General features: G+C 29.4%; 2 long non-coding RNA genes across 7 annotated transcripts in view; one reads left to right on the top strand and one right to left on the bottom strand.

The window, feature by feature from the left end:
• LOC107445494 (uncharacterized) overlaps nucleotides 1-23,086 on the top strand; it is an 81,668-nt gene that overhangs the window by 51,674 nt on the left and 6,908 nt on the right. For 2 of the 3 annotated variants that reach the window (XR_006225182.3, XR_006225183.3), the window contains exon 2: nucleotides 11,260-11,352. This is a non-coding gene — a long non-coding RNA (uncharacterized LOC107445494). Of the gene's footprint in view, nucleotides 1-11,259; nucleotides 11,353-16,897; nucleotides 16,996-23,086 lie in introns of all 3 variants that reach the window. The other variant, XR_001584267.4, reaches the window with a different exon arrangement.
• LOC107445485 (uncharacterized) overlaps nucleotides 6,574-23,086 on the bottom strand; it is a 78,972-nt gene continuing 62,459 nt past the window's right edge. For all 4 annotated transcript variants that reach the window (XR_015435632.1, XR_015435633.1, XR_015435631.1 and 1 more), the window contains one exon: nucleotides 6,574-7,423. This is a non-coding gene — a long non-coding RNA (uncharacterized LOC107445485). The remainder of the gene's footprint in view (nucleotides 7,424-23,086) is intronic.

Genomic DNA, 23,086 nt, shown 5'->3' with positions numbered 1-23,086 from the left:
GTTGAGGTCACAAAATCTTTCAAGATCCCATAACAAATAAATACCTCTCTGGGGGTACTGAATTGTAGACTCAACGTTCTCTGGTTCAGGTCAAAATTACAAGCTGTGGATGAATGCATAAAGTATGATTGGGTTCTCCTTCCCCTTCAGACAGCTGTATAATATATTCCATTTTCTCAAATGAGATATAATTTAAACTACAGATGCTTTAAATGATATTTTTGATATTTATTGTTGTTAATTAAGAAAAAAACTATAGAATTGTTCAAACTTGATAGATGCTCGAACTTACGCTGGAATTTGTGATATGATATGCAGCAGAAAATATTATTTTATATTTTTCCAGTCAATGCATGTTAAAGAACCTAAACTGAGTTTGAAATTTGATTACAAAATCTATTTCCCTATAGAGAACGCAACAAAATCGCACATTCATATCACTTAGCGTTTTTTAAATTGATTTTTCAAACAGAATGTATATTTTTATATATTTTATTTATTACAGAATGTATTTGAAAGTAATTAAAATGTATATTTTTTTTAAAATTTTCCACATAATTTTGGATTTTGATTGCTTTGACAATTAACAGTGAATCCAAAAATGTTACGAATTTCTCTACTTTTTTTAAATGCGAAAAAAGAAAGCTTCAGAAATTTTCTCGGCAATCTCGAGATAAACTCCATCCCAACAAAAAGAAATTTCATCAATAATTGATTTCGTGATTTCGCAATAAAAGGATCTTGAATAACTTTCGATCCTAATGAATAGATTTTCACTTTCTTGGATCAATATTAATAGTTTGAGTGGTTGATCTCAAATATGTTGATGATTAGTGCAGACAATATTTCAAATTACTAAATCAGACGCAAAACGTACTTTTCCAGAATAAACCTACCTTTTTTAGATGGATTCAGATTTCTTACCCTTAAAATATAAGGAGTAGCCGCAATTTGGGAAATATGGTTTTCATAGTTTGGCCAGGAGAGCGGTCCAAAGTTTGGACCCTTTAATGCTTTATTTATTTTTTGCATATTTCGTCATAGCTCGAAATGTTTTTAAGTGACTTAAAAAATTTATTTATTCAAAGAAAATTTCATGAAAAAGTAATAAATATGGTGGAATATTTTTTAATTGTAATCTATATAAATTTTTACATAATAGTAAGAAATGCTATTTAATATAGCGAACTTTTAACGAAATCGGTTGAATTAATTTAGAGAAATCGAATTTTAACTATAAAAATAGTTTGATAAGTATTCGACTAATTTAGTTCAAATGTTGTATTTTGTGTTATTAAATCGAATATTAATAATTAAAACTAGGGTTTTTGAGACTCATTTCAGAAATTCCTTAAAAGTGAAATGAAAAAAAAAAAACGTATGTAATCAAGACTCATGTTTTTGGTATTCTTTATATAAGCAAAAACTGGAAAAGTTTTTCTAAATAATAAAAAATAACTCAAGAAGAATACAGAATAATAATAAAACAAATTGGCGAAATCTGTGAAAAGTATATTTTAAAAATAACTTTTATTTTAATTCTTATTTAAATGTCAAATAATATACAAATTCTGCTCAATTCCCTTTAATAAGATATTGCCTATCAGTTTTATTTCGTACTTTTTAAGACATTCTGAATCTGAAATTTAAAGAATTTTTTTTTGACTTAAATTCTTAGAGATAGCTTTATGGCTACGTGACCATGAATATCTTTTTCAGAAAGAGTTTGAACCTAGATAAATATTGACGTATTCGGAAAAAATCTTCAAGTTTTTGAAAGAAAAACACGTTTACAGGCTTTTTCTTCAGAAGCGGAGGTTGTCATCTTACTCACCATAGAAATGGAATATATGTATTTTCTATCTCCAGATACGCAGACCCATTAACAAAATGGGAAACGGGAATTCTTTTAAAAAAGATCACGGTACACAGGTTGGAATTCGTAGTTTGCTTAAAATAAAAGTTGCGTATAATTTTATTTTTCTATCGGCAAAATCGAAACTTTATAATCCTTTCTTATCCCAATTAATTTCAAAAGGGAACTTTTTCTGCCTTTTTCTATTATATTCCATTCTCTTCTTCATCTCGTCTACATATACATATGCATAAAATAAGCTCAAAATTTAGAGAAAACATGGAAAAAATTACAGAACAATGAAAAAAGGTTGAAAATGAAAGATAATAATAAAAATAATAAGAAACTGGAAAAAAAACTGAAAAAAAGGAAACAAAATTAATAAAAATCCTGTATTGTATAATCCTGCAAATATATTAATACAATACTATTGTATTAATATACTTTGCTTGGCTATATTGATACAATATTAGAAAGCACGGTTTTTGGTGAATATAGTCGTGTGAGCTGATGCAAAGATTATATCTTTCGTTTTACGGATTTTTATAAATATTTTTTCCTTTCATTCGGATTTTTTTCCGGTATCTTATTATTTTTCTTTTCCCCCTTTTCTTTATTGTCCTGCAATTTTTTCCATGTTTTCCCTTATATATATATATATATATATATATATATATATATATATATATATATATATATATATATATATATATATATATATATATATATATATATATATATATATATATATATATATATATATATATATATATATATATATATATATATATATATATATATATATATATATATATATATATATATATATATATATATATATATTATAGAAAGCATGCGTCTTTGCAATTTTTAGTAATTTTCTGTCGGACCCTTATCAAAAATGCATTTGTGTTTCAAAATTTACAGCTAAACAAAGAAAAAACAATTAAATCATTAACGAAATAAAAAGGTATTAAGAGAAAAACCAGTTTTATTGCAGGAAGAAAAATCCAAAATAAATGTCGAATCAAAACACCTTCAGTATTAGAAGCACCTTCAATTTTCCTTCGACAATTAAACTGGATTTGATGTTTCTAATCTCAACAACCTCAAAAGTTATTCGTCATATTCTGGCATCGCTTTTGTTTTTCCCCCCTTTAACTTTGGGATAGGTATCCATTTTTTTTTTTTTTAAGCAATGTCTATTATTTTTACTAATGTGCAGTCTTTTTATATTTTATTTTTGATTGAGGATTCTAAAAGGAATTATTACAGAAAACTTTGTTTTAGGTTTCGAATAAATAGTGGTTTTAAAGGATTCGAAAGTGCAATGAATATTTTTAACAGAATTGTAATTTTATTTTAAATTTATTTTTGAAACTTCGTTCTTTTTAGACATTGAACAAAGCATTTTGAATTACAATTATAGAGTATGCTTAGAGAAAGGAAGATACAGTTCTTAGTAGATCCCCGAAGTCAAGCATGACTGGTTGAGGATCGTGAGTAGGTGATTGATCAGCTTTGTTTAGCCTGCGAAGGGATCAAGTGTGTACGGTATTGGTTCTCATCAAACTGCTATATCATAAAATGCCCAACTTCGAAGCAAAATCGTCGGGCTACCAAAGCGGAGAAGCTATCGCATCTACAAAGGATCAAATTGTGATGGCATGTCTTCGGATGAACAGCAGGGACGTTTCTCAAACCGTCGCTAATAGCCCATTAGGCAGCTATAGTACGGTGTAAATAAAGCACTACTAAGTAAAAGTATGTTTCAATCATTATTTAATGATTATTAAAATAGAATTTAGTTCAATCATACCAGTTTCTGTATGAACTATATGTATGTGTATGAACTATAATATAATTAATATCATAACATGAAATTATAGATAACTTTAAAAATAAAACTTAATATTAAAAATAATTTATTTTCCATTTCAAAAATTTTAGTTCACGTAATTTATTAAAAACTATCAGAAATAATATTTTATAGTCGTTTATTAGATACTCTAAGCAAATATTTATTCATCCATATAAGTATGATAAATTCTTAAAAGACTTTGTATAGTTTTATTTTAAGGTTTTGTGGTTCGTAAACTATTTTAATCATTGAAGTGCACTTTGATTTGAAATTTCTTGAGAGTTTTCTAGTTAAAGTGGCACTTACTTTAATTGAAGTGTGTATCGGGATTTTGTGCACGAAAAAATAAAAATACTTTAGTTAGTAAGCACTAAAAGTTTTCTTTTGTCCAGATTTTTAAAAAGAAAGAAAAAAACAGTAATAATAATTTTACCCATAGGTTGCTTTTTATCAATGTGTTTTCTTATTATTGTTCAAATAATTGTTATTCAAACTTTCTAAACATATTTTTAACATTCTTAATAACATAGGTTTGGATTTTTAAAAAAAAGTTTTATTGCTTTTGTGTTTATTTCATGCATTATTTGAAAATAATGCGAAAGTTTTTTGAGTTCACAAAAATATGAAGATTTGAAAAAGTGATTTAACAGCTTACTTCCTAACTTTTTAATTTGTAATTAGATCAATCTTTAAATTGATTGTAATCTCTTACAACACTGGGGTTGCGTACCAAGTTAAAAATATAAGAGAATAACAGGAAAAAGGGTTTATATATAATCCACGCATGAGTTCATGAAAACGTGTTACAACAGGAGACGCAATGTATTACAAAAACAACAAATAACCATAAATGATATAGAAATACGTCGAATCACTTACGAGAAGCATGGTGGAAAAACACCAGAGCTTGTTTAATTGCCTGAATAAACATCATGTTGTTTATAGTAATCTGCTTTCAACTAATTTGTTTCTTCTTGCAATAAAATAGATTTTGGTATTTTCAGTACCACCTTCCAAAATTGTGATTAGTTACGTTTCGATAATTTTTGTTTTCATCACCAGTAAATATTAATTTTTGATCTCTAATGCGTATAATTCATTGGTTTTACTTTTGATAATGCTTTGAAGAATATATATATTAAGAGAGGTTCTTAAAAAACACCTTTCATGTAGGTTCTTCATAATCATTTTTTTATTGTCCACCACGAATAACAAACAACTAATTTGTCAGATGAAGCTGAAATATATTTTTTAAGTTTGTTTTTACGACCTCTATTCACTGAAAGCCAAAAACTAATTTTATTTTTAATTCCTTTTTCTACTAGATTGAACTCTATAGCAATTCGTCAGAGTTCCATATTGAATAAGTTATATAGTCCTGTTGAAAATAGTTAATGGTAGAATTGTTAAATAGAAAAAATATTTTTATGCTGATGTAATTTTTTTAGAACAATATAGTAAGTAAATTTTTTTTCAAATCAAATAAGTAATGGTAGAAAATATGATTTTGAAATACTAGTACGTAAATGAAAAATGCATTATCTGAAAGTTGATTTTATTAAACGTTTAAAAAAAGAAATAGATTCAACATTTAAAATCTGAAAAAAGTTATTGCGTAACTGTAATCTCAATCTTTTGTTTTTGGAATGCGATTAAGTATCTTTAATATAATCAGATATATAGTTTGTTTTGAAACATTCGTAAAACATTCTTTATTCCATTTGAGTTAGTATGACAATAAAAGAACATCAAATGCAGCTGTGGTATTACCAAATGTTTTCTGAATATTTATTCTGACAAAATGGAATAAATCTAATGCCAATATGTTTTCTTTACTTGCATATGAAATTTTTAGAAAATATTATTATATAAATGTGTTGTTAAGAAATGCAAATCTCTATTTTTTTAAGTTAATTTTATAAAAACTGCAAAATTATCTTCATTAGGTGAATGTAAAGTCTGATGGCACTAGAGCAATACCTCTTAGAAGAAAGAAAGCCTCAGCACGGATCCCTTTTGTAGTTCGACATAACGAACATAAACTGCGCAGTGGATGAAAAATAAGATAGATGCTACTATGTTCGGGTTACTAATCCGCACAGTGGTTATAAATTCGAAAAATGTTATTATATTTGGACTACTAAAGGATCAAGTCTTGTTGATCTATTAAATACTGAATGGAAGAAAAAAGATCAATTAATGGGAGGGAATAAAACCAATGTATATCAAGATTGCAGTGCATAGAAATGCATTGAGACAAAAGTGGTAATAAATCTTCAGAGACTAAACTATCAGGAATTTTCATTTTAAAATTGACTAAGAGAGGATTAAGTAACTACGCGTTTGTCTGACCGAAAGTAAATGTATAACGTAAGAGATAGCAGTTCTGAAAGATGTGGTAAGAATCTTTCTAAATGTTGATTATAAAATTGATGAGTTTTTGGTCTGACGAAAATCGAATGGTCATCCCTCCCCTGATTAGAACTAAGATTTATTGAAACTTAAAACTGAAATGATTGTTATAAAGCTAACATATCTACAACTTGTGCAGTACAAGGACATCTTTAATATCCGCAATCCTATCATCCGACTGGCATTAAACCTATAACCTGATTCTGTCAGAGAAAGAAGTTACGATTGTAAGAAGTTAAGATACGAACAATACAGACGATGCTATTTATGAAGATATAGGGTTGAGTTGGTGATCAGCGATGATGTAGAAGAGGGGATAGGACAGCCTAGCTTCTCGTTTGTAGAAGTGCATCAAAAAATAGTGCCCAAAACATCAGCTGAATCTCTGGGGGATTTCAGGAGCTCTTTAAATTCGTGAAGATCTCAATAAATCACTGTTTGGGAAAAGATGTGGATGGAGATTGCTCCCTTGTAATGTTGGAGCTGTGTCTCTTTGGATTGGACTTGCTTCCAGAGCAGTTTGGAGGGAACTCTTATCAAGTACACTCATCGAAGAGATGCCGTTGGTGAATTTCATACACCTAAGGGAGTATAACTGCAGGTTGATAGTATGTGGTCGCATCTTTGGTAACAAGAACATGGTATTTGAAAACGTCCTTCCCTGGATATTTCGACTCTGATTGGACGGTTCATAAGAGGGCGTAGGTCGAATACTCGAATACTAATTGGCTGTCAACAGTGTCTAGAGTGATGTTAATGATGGGTGGAGCTCGATGCTTGAATTGGTAGATTTTTTGTAGTTTCAATTCCAGCTTAAGCTAATCCCATAGAAATCTCTTATGGCTTGATGTTAACTGCAACAACTCTGATGAGGCTTTTAAAAGTCCTTTTGGAAGTAGCACTAGGTAGGGCTTTACTTTGTTCTTTTCCACCTCTATTGGAGAAGGCACGGCGATTGGAGGCGGTTGTTGGTACACCGGTTACGGTGTTTGATTCAGTGAGCACTGTGTCACTCTCAGCCATTGAAATCTGCATGTGAATTTCCATGCGGGAATTTTGGGGAGAAATATGTAAGTCAATTTCCATGTCCATTTGTCAATTTCCATCGGTGGTTTTATATCTCGTGCCGATAAATCTTTGATCTGAGTGACTTGTTCTGAAGTGAATGTTCTATCTTTTGTGGTCTCGTGGACCTGGGTTGAGATTCCAGTAACCTCTCTGATTTTGAAGCTGACGGAGAATTTTGATTGTACTGGAGTCGAAGCAGTAGATGAGGTCTACGTAGCCTTAGCAGTCTGAAAAAGAAAAGAATGCGCATCTTTTTATTATGTTTGAGACATTGACGTCATAGATATTGGTCTGACGTCAAATCACCCATCAGGTAGAACTTTCTGACAGCTTTAGATTCTTTTTATTTGCAAAAGATTAAAATTTCATAACCTAAAAAAACACGCTTATACCTTATCAGTCAAAATGAGAAACGTAGTTTTTAAAAATTTTATTTAATTATTTTCTTCTTTTAATTTTTCTGTTTCTTAATTTGTTTCAGCCTGAAAACCTTTAAAATTATGGCTGGCGATAATATAGCAAAACTTTTTGCTTTACTATGCAATACAATGAAACGTGTATTGCAATAAGGAAGCCAACTGTTGTTAAACTTTGTTCACTTTAGCTGCAATTGAACGAAATTTCTATTTCTATTCTTTCTATTCTCTATATTTGGCGATATGACGATCGTAACTGCTGGTAGCAATCAGGAAGCGATTGAATCATTTATCTGATCAGTAAGTGGTTCGAATTATGATAGAAGCATAATTCCATTTGACGATAAGATCATTACGATTTATTTTCGTAGTGGTCATGAAACAATTTAAACTTCTATGATCACTAAACATAGAGCTTTAGTTGATATTTAATCACTTAGTGATAGATAGTGGTAATTTATTTTTGGCGAATTTATGACTGAAAATTTTACTTTTAACGGTTCGGAAATGACTGAGGCTCGTACTCTCTATTTAAAATAAATTTGATTAATGATTAGTTAATGATAAATTTGACTTAAAAATGATGATAAATTCAACTTGTATTGGTAAGGAAACAATTATAGCTTGAATTGTTATGAGGCATGCAGTTTCAGTTTTTTATAATCGAAAATAGTCTAAATTTCGATTAAAATAGTCCATTATTGCTGACATAAAAGTGAATGAATAAAAGGAATATAAAGGGTTTTGATAAGGTTTGGATTAAAAGCATCGAATTCAGCATGATTTCCAGCATGATTCCGGAATCTAAAATTTTTATAATTTATTTTATAAGATGCTTTATTTTTATAATTTATTTTAATAATATGCATAATAAATTTTTATTTTATCTACTATGTATATAGTGTTAATCTACGTAGAAATATAGTCTCTAATTACGAAGACTTTTGCAAAATGTTTAATGAAGTGGTAGGCAATTAAAAACTAAGGCTTTTAGAATTTTTGGTAATTTTGCCTACATTTTAAAAATGTCACCACGAGAGGACATGAAAAAATAGGGTTTTATATGAAATTTTGAATCATTTACATGTAGTGGTGAGAAAAATAACTTTGTGGCCCTTGCTAGATCTCGGGGGGTTTAAAATAAGGGAAAAATAATGACATCTTAAACCACCAAATAAAATAAAATAAAATACTCATTTTATAAACCTTCTATTGGGATAACATTTTTTCAAAACACATAAATAAGCTATTCTCATTTATCCATGAATTAAATAGTATTTTTAATCCACAACTTCCTGGTTGGAATGAATTACTAATATACTTTTTAAGAATGATTGCGTAGGCGATTGAAAGTGAAACTTTCTAACTTTACGTCGCCATCTTTAATAAACATTCAATAAATATAAAAATGTTTTATAAAACTAAATATTTGCTTTTATCACTTTCATGAAACAAAATAAATCAGTTGTTACCTAACTTAACTAAAATTATAGAATTCGGGGTGAATTCTGAAATACTTTTATACATTTTATGATTAAAATAATGAACTTATATTCAGAAATACGTAAACAAATCTCAATCGTACAAAAGCAACTGTGCAATAACAACAAAATAAAGCTCGGATGAGCTTTCGCAATTTACTATCTTATTTTTCTTCAAAGTAATACACATATTATAGAGCTTTGGATAAGCTCTTTAGAAAGTACTAAATATATATAATTCAAATAAGACATTAGTTTTTGATAATCATCAACATAAGTTTCCCTTACGATAACATTGTATAAACACTCTTTTATGAAGAAAATTCAATGCTTAAATATTTAGAATGCAGTTTCTAAGCTTTTGCTTAATATATACACTTTAAAACATAACACTAATATTTTCATTAAGTTTCAATAGTTTGTAAATATTTAACTTAATATTTTACTGTAAAAAGTATACTTATCAACGGATGCGGGACTCCGTACAGTATCTTTATGAAAACCAGTACCACTGGTACAAATCAAATCGTATGATTTCTTGCAGGAAAAGGATTTTCCAAAAACAATGATGAACGGGAAAGGGTTTCCCTGGTTTTCGACCTGAAAAATTATTGAGCAGACGCTCAGACTATTTCGAACAGAAGACGTTGGGCGCCAGTGTGGCCCTTGCTAGATCTCGGGGGGTTTAAAATAAGGGAAAAAGCTTAGTGTCAAATATTTTATTAGTACACAAATAGCACACGGACAAACAAACATAAATTTAATTACTTAAGAAAAGAGAAATAAGAGTAAGGTCCATTCAGTTCGATGTCTGAGCATCCACTGCCTTGTACATGGTGGCGCTGTTGTAGCTTAGTTATGTGGTTGCTACAACTTTTAATTAAATTTTAAAAAAACATGGAATCATATATTGAAACAAACTTATCTACCATTGAAAGGTGGCAGCCCTGAATAATATATAATGCTATAATAATATATAATCCCTGAATAATATGTATAAAGCAATTGGTAATGGACTGAGGGTTATGAGATGAAATATTAAGGTAAAAATATAGTAAACAATTAAAAAAATGTAGTATAGTATAGATGGAATTAGTATTACTGGATTGAACGTGTTTCATTTTGTTTTAATGAAATACGTACAGTACGCGAAACGGACATACCTGAGTTACTTTTGATCTAATGTTCGGATCTTCACGTTCTAGGTCACAATCTTAATAGTTCGAGAGGATGACTTGAAGTATGCTAGTTAATTAGTGCATACGATATTTTAAATCAGACACAAAAACTTAGTTTCTTTGATCAACTTCCTTTCTGATTAGCCAAATTTCTTTCCAAACTTTCGACCGGTTCCTGAGCAAACTATTGGGACCATATTTCCCAGATTACATACTCTAGACGCAGACTCTATGTACAAATCTCTATATTTTGCTGGACAGAAAAATCTATCAAAAAGAATTGTATGCTTATTTAGAGAAAGTATTTTGTCTCTGATTTCGTAACTTAAAACTAACTTGAGGTCAGTCCTCGAACCATTAAGATTGAGTCCTAGAACGTGAAGATCCGCTCATTAGATAAAAGGTTATTTAGGGTGGTAAGTTCCTTTTTGCACACCGTACATTATTTCCTTAGTGAATTGCTCAACTCAAAACTTGTGGACTAAAGAATTCCATTTAACTAAATATTGTACTAACTCAACAATAACTTCTAAATCGCTTTTGAAAACAATTTACCACGCTTTTATCCTCGTATTCAACTACAGTCACGTGATAGATTAAAATGAAGATTATGAACTGAAGATTTAAGAGATTATTCTGTCGCATTCCAAATGCTGGTTCCGAAGATGAATGCATGAAACAATGATTAATAGCGATCCATGCCTTCCAGATAATACTAAAGAATAGATTATGTAGAACTCCTTTTCGCTGCATCATCCAAACTTAATATTCAGATTTACTGGAAAATTGGATGCTTAAGTCTTTCGCTATAAACGTCGGTTTATCGCGAGCGATTTATTATCGAGATTTATCATCATAATGAATGACCCAAGCAGTTTACATTGAAAAATCCAATACAAATTCTTTTATATTTAAAAATACGTTATTAATTTTACGCGATATACATTGTATTATTTACTTACACATCATATAATGTCTCTTATTATAGATGTAGACCTGATGCATGATGAATTATGGAGGTAAAGGCATTGGGGTTATCATTTTATCACTGAAGAATGTAAACCTACCTGGATTTTATTGGGTAAGACTAAAATCACTACATAATTTGAATGTTTAAAACTTGTTTTATTATGTTTTACTTTTTTGTTTGGAAAAATGGGACTGTGTAGGGGTTATGGAATTTACCTTGCATCAGAAAGGTTCTGCGTTCGAATCCCGGGCAACTCATGGATGTTGTTTCACTTTCTATACTATCTGTCCTTACTTTGGAAGCATTGTTGGTCCACCTAATATGATGCTCCTGAAAGAGTGGCTAACAAGTCTGTTCTGTAAGTGACTTAATTGACCAAATGTTAAAACAGGTGACCATTAAAAAAAATATTAAATTAAAAAAAAAATTATTTGATTCTTTAGAATAAAAGATATGTAAATCAAAAATTTCATCATACATAGAAGCAAAAATTTCTACTTCATCTTGGTGGAATATTGCATTTTAGTTCTACTTTTCTAGTATGTAGTATTACTTTTACTATACTACTAAAAGTAATATTACATACTAGAAAAATATTACTTTTAGTAGTATACCAAAAGTCATATACTATTAGCAATTTATGTAATTTTAGCATTACTTTTAGTTTATTATCTAGTATTAGTAATTTAGAATTAGTAATTTACCTAATATCATATCTAGAAGTGATTTAGTATTACTTTTTTCGGCAGAAAAGTAATAGTAAGTAATTGGAATTAATTGATAAGTAATTTGGATTATTTGCAAATTTGAAATAATTGGGGAGAATTAAATTAGGTAGATTAAAAAAATAAACAACTACTCTAGAATTTTTGTCATAAATATTATAAAAACTGTCTCGCAGGTATAGTGCTTCTATACTAAATAATTAATTCTGAAACTGCCTAACTGAAATAATGGATAAATAATTAAGTATTATAACTAATAATGACTATTATTTAGATATTGGAATGTATAATTAAAATAGAAGTAAATAATTAGCATTGACAAAAACCTGAAAGTTTTTTTTGTAACTTACATTTTATTTAAAAATAAATTACATTGACCAAATCGGTTTCTGCAAACTCTTTAAAATAAGTTTTAGTATTTATGTAGCTTTAGTATAGTTAATTTTGTAATTGTATGAACAATTTTAACAGATCTAGATACATTTTTAATTTTATAAAATTCATTAATAAGATATTTATAGATAAAAAAAATGATAAAAGGCTTATCGAACAAGCCTTTATATTTATGTTTCGAAAATAAAGCAAAATAACCTTCATTTTTGTTAAGATTGAAAACAAAATGTTAAATTTCATTATAATGTACTTTGAAATATTTTTGACTTTAAACCATACACAAACTTGAAACGTTTAGGAGTTATATAGTAATAAGCTACTTCCCCCCCCCCTCGAAATGCGACAATTTCACGTCAAATATATCCCTAGTATTGTTTCCAGTTTTGGGAATTTTCGCAGCACGAAACTCAGAGACATCTCATTGCCTATGGTAAATTCGGTGTTCTTTTACTAAAAACACTTTTTAAGGAAATATGAAAATGTGGTTTATCATTATCTTCCATACAACCCCTTTATTCAGTTGACAGAGAGAAAAAGAATAAGAATCACTTTCACAACGACTCAATAAATTGATCATTGATCATTGATGAAATTAAACGAATGTGTAAATATTTTCTGCGTCAAGTTAAACAAGGAAATTTTCTAATTTATTTTAAAGGCATATAGTCTACAACACAAAAGTTTTGTTCAATTCTATTTTCTACTTGAAATTGAATTTGAAAAAAGGTAATTTTCTAATTAATTTTAAAGGCATATAGTCTAGAACACAAAAGTTTTGTTCAATTCTATTTTAAACTCGAAATTGAATTTGAAAAAAAGTGTTTCAGAGTTGAGTTGTCCAACTGGTCACTCAAGTGTCTTATTTGCAAATCTTATTCGAAATGGCAAACTTATTTCTTATCTTTAAAAGAAAAGATATTCTCAGAAGATTTCGCTGAAAACTTATTCCTTTTTTTAGAGAAACAATATATATTTTGTAACATCTTTTATGCAACAAAACTTGACTTAAACTCGGAATAAAAGTAAACCCCATTCTTTCGGAAATATATAAGTTTATTTACGATTTAAATTAATCATTTTTATGCATCAAATAATTAATCATATTATATATATATTAACACCAAACATTCTGAAACATTTTAATGAATTTTAATAATCCTAAAATTCTGGCTTTTCTGGAGAAAAAAAATAAATGCAGTGACTTTCAAAAGTGTTCGTACACTTATAAGTTTCAATGAAATAGGATTCCATCCAGTAATTAAAAGGAAAATTTCAGAATGGATATTTAATTATAAGAAATATATTCTATTCGCAAAACTGCATAAAATATTTTATACACAAAACAAAAGTTTGTTTTTAAGAAATAAATAATAAAAGAAAAGCAAGAACTTTGTCTTACAACTTTTTAAGAAATCAATAATCACAAAGATCACTTTCAATAAATCTCCATCTATTAATAAATATTCTAACTTTCCGTTAAGATATCATCTAATAGAGCTTTTTCTCGCATCTACAATAGCTTTTAAAAGTCTGTAAATAACTGTAACTAGTTTATTTTTGCATTAAAATAATTTTTTTTAACCATTATTGTTTTTAGTTAAGAGTATGACAACATGGCATTAAAACAAAACAATTAATTTTCAGTTCCATTCAAATATGCTTTATTCGGTTTAACTATGGTAATTGAGGTGACGTGTTAAAAGTTTGTGGTCAATTATTGAGACATCACCCTCGAATTTTGAGAGACGTGTACTCAATATAGTAATCTTGATGTAAAACAAAAGTTGTTTCCAATACCCGAATTATGGGATAATAATTATAAATTATATCGTAAAATATTTAAATAAACAGGTTGATTTATTATGTCATCAATAAATATCAAATTATCTTTTCCTGATGCTGGTATGCAACAACACACAAGGATACCACAACCATGCTTAACCACCATCATGCTCCAACTAATGTGGGATAAAATTTACATCGAAACCCGATGTGGTAAATTTGTTTCCTTCAGCCAATAAAACATTGATTCGTTAGGGAATTATTACCCATTGACAAAATGGGTCTTGATTTGGATTTGATGGCGTCCTCACACTTTTGAACTGTGTAAACAGTGCTCTTGCGTCGTCATTGCATGCGTTGCTATGGTGACCGCTGCTGTTTTTATTTTTATTTTCACTAGCAAGTATTTTTAATGTATTTACATCATAATAGTTTAAGGTATTTTTATATTCTTTTTCTTATTATCGTATAATTACTGGCTTTGCAGTGATTTAATTAAAAATGCTCTCTACTTAATTTCAATAACAAATTCTAATTGATTTAAAGTTAATTTCTACGACATCATTACATTAAATTTCTACATACATTGTTCCATTTGAACAGGACATGTTTTAAGTCATAATACATGTATATACCTTTATACATGTATATAAGGTTTTTCTTTTAAATTTTATAATCAGGATTGAAATGCTTTTAGCACCGTTCCATTGTACCTTTATTAATATAATCAGTTAAAAAAGGATTCAGCAATTATGAGATGGAAATTTCATAACTAAAATTATTTATCTTATTAAAAAAAATATTACAATTTAATTAAATGTATTTGGACTTCATGTAAAAATATTTTCTACTTATCATAATTAATCTATCTCAAACTTTCATTAATCGATTACCTTTTAAGTTGATGAAGTACAATATTTTTAAGACTTAAACATTTTTCGCATTATTGAACTTCTATCATAAAGTTGCACATTTTTCGGAAGTTGTGTTTACTCTTCCTTTTGAAGCATGAAACAGTTATTAATTTACAATGCTTTACCCGAATTGTAAATTTATTACCAGCATATTTGTCAGAAAATGAATTATTTTAGTAGTAAAAGGAGTCATTAAAAAGCAATTTATCCATAATAAAGAGAAAAAAATGTCTAAAATTTGTAAATATATTTTATTTATTGTAATAGGTATGATTTCCTTCTTTTTATATTATTTAAAAACTTTGGATTGAGTTCGGTGCTTTTGCGAAGGTATGGTGCAAAATCTAGAATAAGCTTTTATTCTAAGATTTGATGAATTTAAGTAATACCATATTTGTAACCAAATTTAGGAGAAACACTCAAATAGCAACCAGATGGTCGTTTTTTTGAAAAAACCTGATTCAAAAGAATTTGCACTTGTTACGAATTTATTATAAATTTTTTAGCTATATTTTTTTTCATGAATTTATCTGCTGATTACGTTAGATGAGATTATAAACTTCAGAAGAATTTAAAATTATCAATCATTTTTTTTAAAAAAAATGTTAAAAGAAGTAATAATGGTAATATTTTTTTATGAAAGTGTCTTTGACAAGATAATGATTATAATTACTAATAAGATGCTAATATGTATAAAAGATATCCTTTTCGGAATTACATAGATCTGGGGCTTACAAAAAAATTGAGATCAGAGATATAGTTAACAAATTCAGTATTTTTTTGGATAGGTAGGTACTTTATTTTCGTCCTACTCTGCACAATTGGCTATTGGAGATAGTATGAAAAAAAAAACCCTGATGATGATCCGAAGTCATGCCATCACAATTTATGATGCCACTTCCTCAATTTAGAAACTCCTTTGAAGGGGAAGGAAATTTTATCCAGATCCCTGTACACATGTTACTACCTAGCGAGCGATCACAGAACTTTCGATTTTGTAGATTTTGCGAGCAAGTATATCTCATGTATTCGGTGGGTCTTAGGGAAGTCGAGAATCGAAATCTAATTCTCTAACCACTGGGCTACCACGACTGTCAGTGTTGTCTTTAATTTTTTTTAGGGAAAGTTATGATTTTTTTTATTTGAATGCTTACGTTAAACTACATTCTGTTTGTTTTTTAGCATACACCTATAAATTTAGCTTATCTAAAGAAATACTAGTAACTTAAACAGGAAAGATTCTAATCTTTTTAAAATGGTATCAAGCGCCACAAAACATGATACATCAAATATTTTTTTTTCTACGGCAGCCACTGAACTTCCGTTCTTCACCTCGGAAGATGCCGGAAGTGTTGCTCATTTAACATCACCTAGTGGGCACCTGTGAACTTAAGTCACTGAGGTGAGCAACATTACCCACACCACCCTGCCACAGATAATCGTTCATAGGGTGGGCCACATTCACACATCACACAATAGAGAACACACAGAGAGAAACATCCATGCCCTGAGCGGGATTCGAGCCCACAACCATTGGCTTTGCAGGCACAATGGCCATTCGGCCACCTGGCAGGCGATAAGTCAAAGGTCACGTAGCATAAATTGCCAAAAAAAGTTAAACAAAACTTTTGGATTGTAGTGCTTAATCCCAATATGCTATTTAGTTCAGGGTAACTCGAATGGTTTAAATTATTACTAAAAACATGTATGAATCAAAACATAAAAAAAGAAAAAAAGCTAAAAATGTGATGACTTGCGAAATTTAATGTCAGATTTCTTAAGGAGTATAATCATGAGGTGTTATGCTCTCACTCTAAATTGAACTGAATTTTATTTCCATAGATTTTCATCCTCATTTTGATCATTTTATTTCGATTCTCTGATATAATTTAAGAATAGGAATTGCGCAGAAAATGTCATGCAAACTATGGAAACCATGGGTAAGCATGAAATTTTAGTTTTATTTGCGCTGTAAAATTGTTTAATCATTGATAATCTTACAATTTTACCAGAAAATCGTGATATTTTCTTTTAAAAAAAAAACCCACAAATTTAATACCTCTGGCTTTGCACTTGTATTTGGCAAATGAAATTGATAATTCATTCTCCGAAGAAATTAAACTACATGATTTACTCAGATTAAATATTAAAGGAAAATTAAATATAAAATTTTTTAAAGTTATTTTATTGAATGCTTAAGTTTTCTTAATATACTCTTAACAAAACACCAAGCGTATATTAATTTTTATGAATGCCGAACCAGATTGTTTTAAAAATTTTGATTATTAATTCCATATTTTACTTGAAAATTAAAGATAAAAATAGGCTAATGTATTGCAGTTAAAGACGTCTACTTTTTCATAATAAGGCTTAACTAACAGTATCGGGAAAGTACTATGAGTATTATGCGCTTGGATATTTTAGCATTGATGGCATTGGAACAACTTTTTCAGGTTGAAAGAATATAAAGTTTTCATCTGGACATTATGTCCCGCAGACAGAAATACCATCGGGACATATATGTCCCAGTCCTCCTTCAATTAACCAAACAGTTAATTTTTTTGGCAGATATTGTTATATTATCTCACTGTTCTATTAAAGTCATAGTTTGTCTTTTTATTGAAAAATTCTGATCCTGAAAGAGTAAAATAGAAAAAATTAATACAAATGTTCCGATTGTGGACGCAAAATGAATAATACAATTTTTCAATAGGTACATTTTCACAAGAGTATTTTAATTTATTTACCTCGAATAGTATGAGAAAGTGCTAAAAAATCTTAATAGAATTGTGGGATCCGAATTTTCTAGCTCTTGATTATATTTCCAAGTTTCAAATATTGCCAAAGATCAGTTTTCCAATTAATGTACGACAATTTTACAACTGAAATAAAAATAATAGAACTTCTGAAAGTAAGTATTGGTCTTAAAACTGACTCACTTCTAAACCTAGTTTGTTCAAATATTTAAAAACTTCACTAAACAATGGAACGAGCAATCTAAGCAAGCAATTTTGATCTTAATTACTAGAAAGACATTTATGAGAATTTCATTACGTCAACGAGTCATTAGCAAATGGAATTCGAACAAAGGGAATGGATATATGATTGCAGCAATTTAGTTAATTTGCAATTAGAAACTCCGGGATTTTGAATTCCATCTTCGGATAAACATTTTCTGTCCGTTTCCTTCAAGATAAAACCCACGGTTATTCTTGAATAAATAACTTGAGTTTTAAAACGAGTTCATAAAAGAGTTTTCCCTTTCAAAGCCATTAAGTTATCCCCCTAACTTCTAATGATTTTTTGAACAATAGATAGAGAAGTGCTTAGTCTAATAAAATTGAATGTCGTTAACTAGCCTACATCATCGCTTCCAATTATGCGTTCCGTTTGCCTTGTTTATTCTTATTAATGGTAATGGTGATTTGAAATAAATCTTTGGTGAATATTTGCTCGAATAATTGCATAGTTTGTTTTATCTACCGATTAGCTTATCTATTTTATCGAGGCATTGTACATTTCCAGTTTAATTATTGATAATCAAATTATTTAAAACTACAGAGATAGGATAAATATAAGGAAACATATATAATCTCAGCAATCGATTTTCAGCAGCAAATGTTTCAGAAGGTTTTATGTGACAAAACAGTTAGAATAGTTTGAACGATCATGCTTGAAGCTTCATAAAATGGTGTCCCTTTTACCTATGCAAAGTTTGCCTCAACCAAAATGAGCGTAGGAGGTTAAAAACTTTTTTTTTTTGTTAATACTGACGTAATTTTAAAAGCATTCTTACATAAATATCGTATTCCTATTGAATAATTTCAAAATTTCTGGTATTAAAGTTAATAAGAAATAAATTTTTTTTTTCTCATTTAGTCAATTCAAATTTTATGAGGGTAAAATCTTTCTGAAAACTTCATGATATTTCAAATTAATCCAACGGTTTTTCAATGTAAAATCTCCCAAAACATTTACTGCTAAAAGAAAAAATGTATGAGAGTTAGAGTTGGAGTTAGTGAAGTAGTGTTTCCATATTTTTGTATAACTCCTGTTGTTGAATGCCACTTCTTAAAGGAAACAAAAACACAGTAAAATTTCCAAAAAATTAAAAAATTAATTATTGCAATTTTTGATAGATTATCCTTTTAAGATTATTGAACTGATATCGTAAAAATGTAAAAGTTAGAGCATAACATGCCGTGTGCGACAAAAAAGCATGCTGTGACAAGTATGAACGCGTGAATTTGTACGTTCAATTAATTAATGAATTTGCATACTCCTAGTAAAATACTATCATTTTACATAATTTCAATATATTTCAATAAAATAGTTAGCGAAAAAGAGTCAACGGTACTTTCTATAAATTATAGTTAGTTGCAAATTTTTACATATTTACAAAAATACTGATGGCAAAACTTTAATAACTATATACTCAAAACTTATTCTTTTAAACATTCCAAAGAAACTGAAGAGGTAACTCCTTTTTACTTGACAAAAAACTTCATTCGATTCAAATATACTCAAATTGGTAATACAAGTTGAGATGTTTCAAGCACTCAAAAGCAGGAGCTCATTTTAAAAACGTGAATGAGAAGAAACAAAAGTTTTTTGAAATATAGACAGTAAAGTTGAATGCAAAAAAATAAAAAAATAAAGGGGACAAAAATCCCCTTAGGAAAATTTGCCATAATTTTGCCATAAAAAAATGCCATAGGATATTCCTATGGGGTTTTGCACATGGTAACATTTTGCCATACACTTTTGCCATACATGTATGGCAAAATTTTACCATAGGCAAAACCCCATCAAAATATCCTATGGCATTTTTTTATATGGCAAAATTTTGCCATACGTATATGGCAATATTTTACCATAGGCAAAATCCCATAAAATTATTCTATGGCAGTTTTTTATATGGCAAATTTTTGCCATGCATGTATGGAAAAATTTTGCCATACGTATATGGCAAAAGTGTATGGCAAACTTTGACCATAGGCAAAACCCCATAGGAATATCCTACGGCATTTTTTTATATGGCAAATTTTTGTCATAAAACTAAGATGTGCTACAGCTTATGAGGAAATATATTTCCATAGGCTATGGTACACCTTTGCCATCATACAGCTATGGCAACATTTCTCGTTGATATTTTACCATACATCAAAAAATAATAACTTACAAGAATCTTTCGCAATGGATATTAAAAATGCAAAACTTAATAATTGTAGAATAAATATATATCCAGAAAGCTTTTTTCAAAATTTCTTTGATAAACTTCCCCTGCTTTACTTGCAGAATCCTTTCTGAATGCTGTTTTTATTCAAATAAATTTTAAACGATTAGTACTAACCGTTAGAAAATGGGTCCGGTGGACGGAGCGAGAGGGGAAAATATTGGTTATGTTGATTAAGAACAAAATATTTTGAGTACAGGCAACCGATATTTGTTAAAGCTGTAAAAAACAAGAAAATAGAAAGTGAGTCTGGAGGTCGGACCGACTATAAAAAACGTTAATTTGATTGGTATCAAAATTAGTTAGATAAGCGTCAGATATTAGAGGAACCTAAAAGAAAGCGAAGTAAAATAATGGTCCGATGGTCGAAGTGAGTATGAAAATGTTTAAAATTTTAATATGTGATATTAAGCTAAAAATTAAACAGACTACTAAAACAATAAAATACTATGAAAACTCAAAAGATAAAGAGCGGGCCGGTGGTCGAAGCGAAATTAGTTTAAAATAGACCAAACGGGACAAAAGCCGAATATGTAACGGTGCAACCAGTGGTGGCATGTGAACAAAATTTTATCTATAAAAAAGATGCTATTCGACTATGAAAAGCTAAGAATAGAAAACAGGCTAAATTAGTTGATCCCCGACTAGTGAGGGATATAAAACTCAGGAAATTTATGTTGAGTTGTGTTAAGCACAGTTCGAAAAGAGAAAGCAATATAGAAACATTGGTAAATACAAACATATTTAAGAGATGATTAAAATTGGTAAAATTAATAATTGCTATTGACACTTGGTCAGGGATAGTAAATAAAAATTAATTGGATATTGGAAATCACTATGACGAAAAAGTTGTACACTTAAGGAAAGATTAAATTGTTAAAATCATTTTTGGTAACAGCCAGCAGATGATATGGCCAGAGACTGCCCCGTTGATGATATTGAAGCAAAATAATTGTCAACCAGTAATCCAGCAAATCTAGTTAAGTGATGACCCTAAGCTATGTATAAATATGTAACATAACATTGTACAAATATATGTGGATACTTAAGAAATATTAGTTATAAGATAGTAAAACGCAAAGGCATGATAAAAAAAACAATTTAATGGCAAGCAAAAATTAAACACAAAATAAAAATATAAAGCCCTAACATATGTAAGATAATGTTAAAAAGCATTGCTAGAACCAAAGTGGAATTAAAATCAAAATCTGATGAGAATGTAAACACTGACTTTGATATTGATATATGACAGTAATAAAATGAAATTGTCATCGAGCAAGTTAAAAGAACTAAAAAATTTTAATTATTAAAGAAATGATGGATCTGGCTTGATGATAAGCACTTAACAGCGTTTTTCATCATGAAGATTGTTTACAAATTGCTATGGGGAATAGAACACCATTAATGATGGAAAAGTGATGTGACTTTAAAAATTTATATAAGATCAGAGGGAGAGGATAAAATAAAAAAAAGTTGTCGTTTAATCAGAAACAGTTGGGAGAAAGAAATATAAAAATTTTAGATAAAAATATAAACAGCAAGATATTAATTAAAGTGTACTAAGTCAGCGTTAACAAATGGCAAAATTTAACATAGCGAAACCTTATACCCAATCGCGACGTATTTTGAAAAGATACCGATAATAAAAGTACCAGACAGCCGGAAATTAAAAACTTGAAAAATTCAGATAGATAATCGCATAGGCATTCGCAATAAAATGTTTTTGATCTAGAACGAGGTCGAAAAAATTTTAAAATAAGTAGGTAAAGTTAGCGAAAGATTCCACTTGTAGTGGATGACACGTTAATATGGCGGTCTGATACTCTTAGCCTAAATCAATGGAACATCGGATTTCAAACACTCAAAAATAGAAAAATTGACCACCCGGAGGCCGGAAAAGACTCACCAGGAATGCCTTGTGGGATTACATGTTGAATTTAATTAACTTCGGGGTTAAAAAAATGGATAATATTTTTTTGGAAGATGTTTTTGAGGACTCCATAGGAGATGTTGTTTCGTTGGTGGGGATCTAGATCAGCTTTTCCCTATGGTATACTGCCTCACAAATCTTTATGGTTACCATTGGCCAATGGTATACTGCCATACAAATTTTTATGGTTGCCATAAGAGAATGGTGACGTGCCATATAAATGCCATACAGGTCTCTATGGTTACCATTGGTCCATGGTATCTCGCCATACAAATTTATGGATTATTAGGAAAATAGGCTTAAAGGGTTTTGTCATACAAATTTCTATGGTAGCCATAGGTTGCCATAGATTACCATAGGCTTCTCCATAGCAAATTTTTCTAAGGGTCTAAAAACCACAGTAGCCGAGAAAGAAAGAAAACGAAGTAGAAAAAAACCTGAGTGGCCGATGGAGGAAAATCAGGGTAAAATGTATTTAGACGAGCTATGGAGTATGGAGACGAGTTATGGACAAATGTAATTAAAAAAGGAATCGGTATTCGTAAGAATAAAACAAGATTCCAGGGCATCACGATGAGCTGATGTGACTAGGGTGGAAATAATTTCGGCACTGTCAAAATTAAATTAATGCCCAAGATTCCAGAAATATTCAACAACTGATGATTTCTTATATTCTTGATAAAGGACGTATCTACCATGTTCCTTAAATCTAAATTTTAAAGTGCATCTAATTTGTTCGATGTATCCAAGGTCTCACTAACAAGAAATGTAGCAAACACCCCGGCGATTATCAAAGCTATTGAGGATCTTTAAGAGATTTAAATCTGATTTTGTTAACAGGTCTAAAAGGACTTTAAAACCTAAC

Source organism: Parasteatoda tepidariorum, chromosome 7, assembly GCF_982258835.1.
Source record: "Parasteatoda tepidariorum strain Cologne lab strain chromosome 7, Ptep-v5.0, whole genome shotgun sequence".
Lineage (NCBI taxonomy): Eukaryota > Metazoa > Arthropoda > Arachnida > Araneae > Theridiidae > Parasteatoda > Parasteatoda tepidariorum.
Note: the sequence above shows the minus strand (reverse complement) of the source record. Positions and strands in the feature narration are given on the sequence as shown.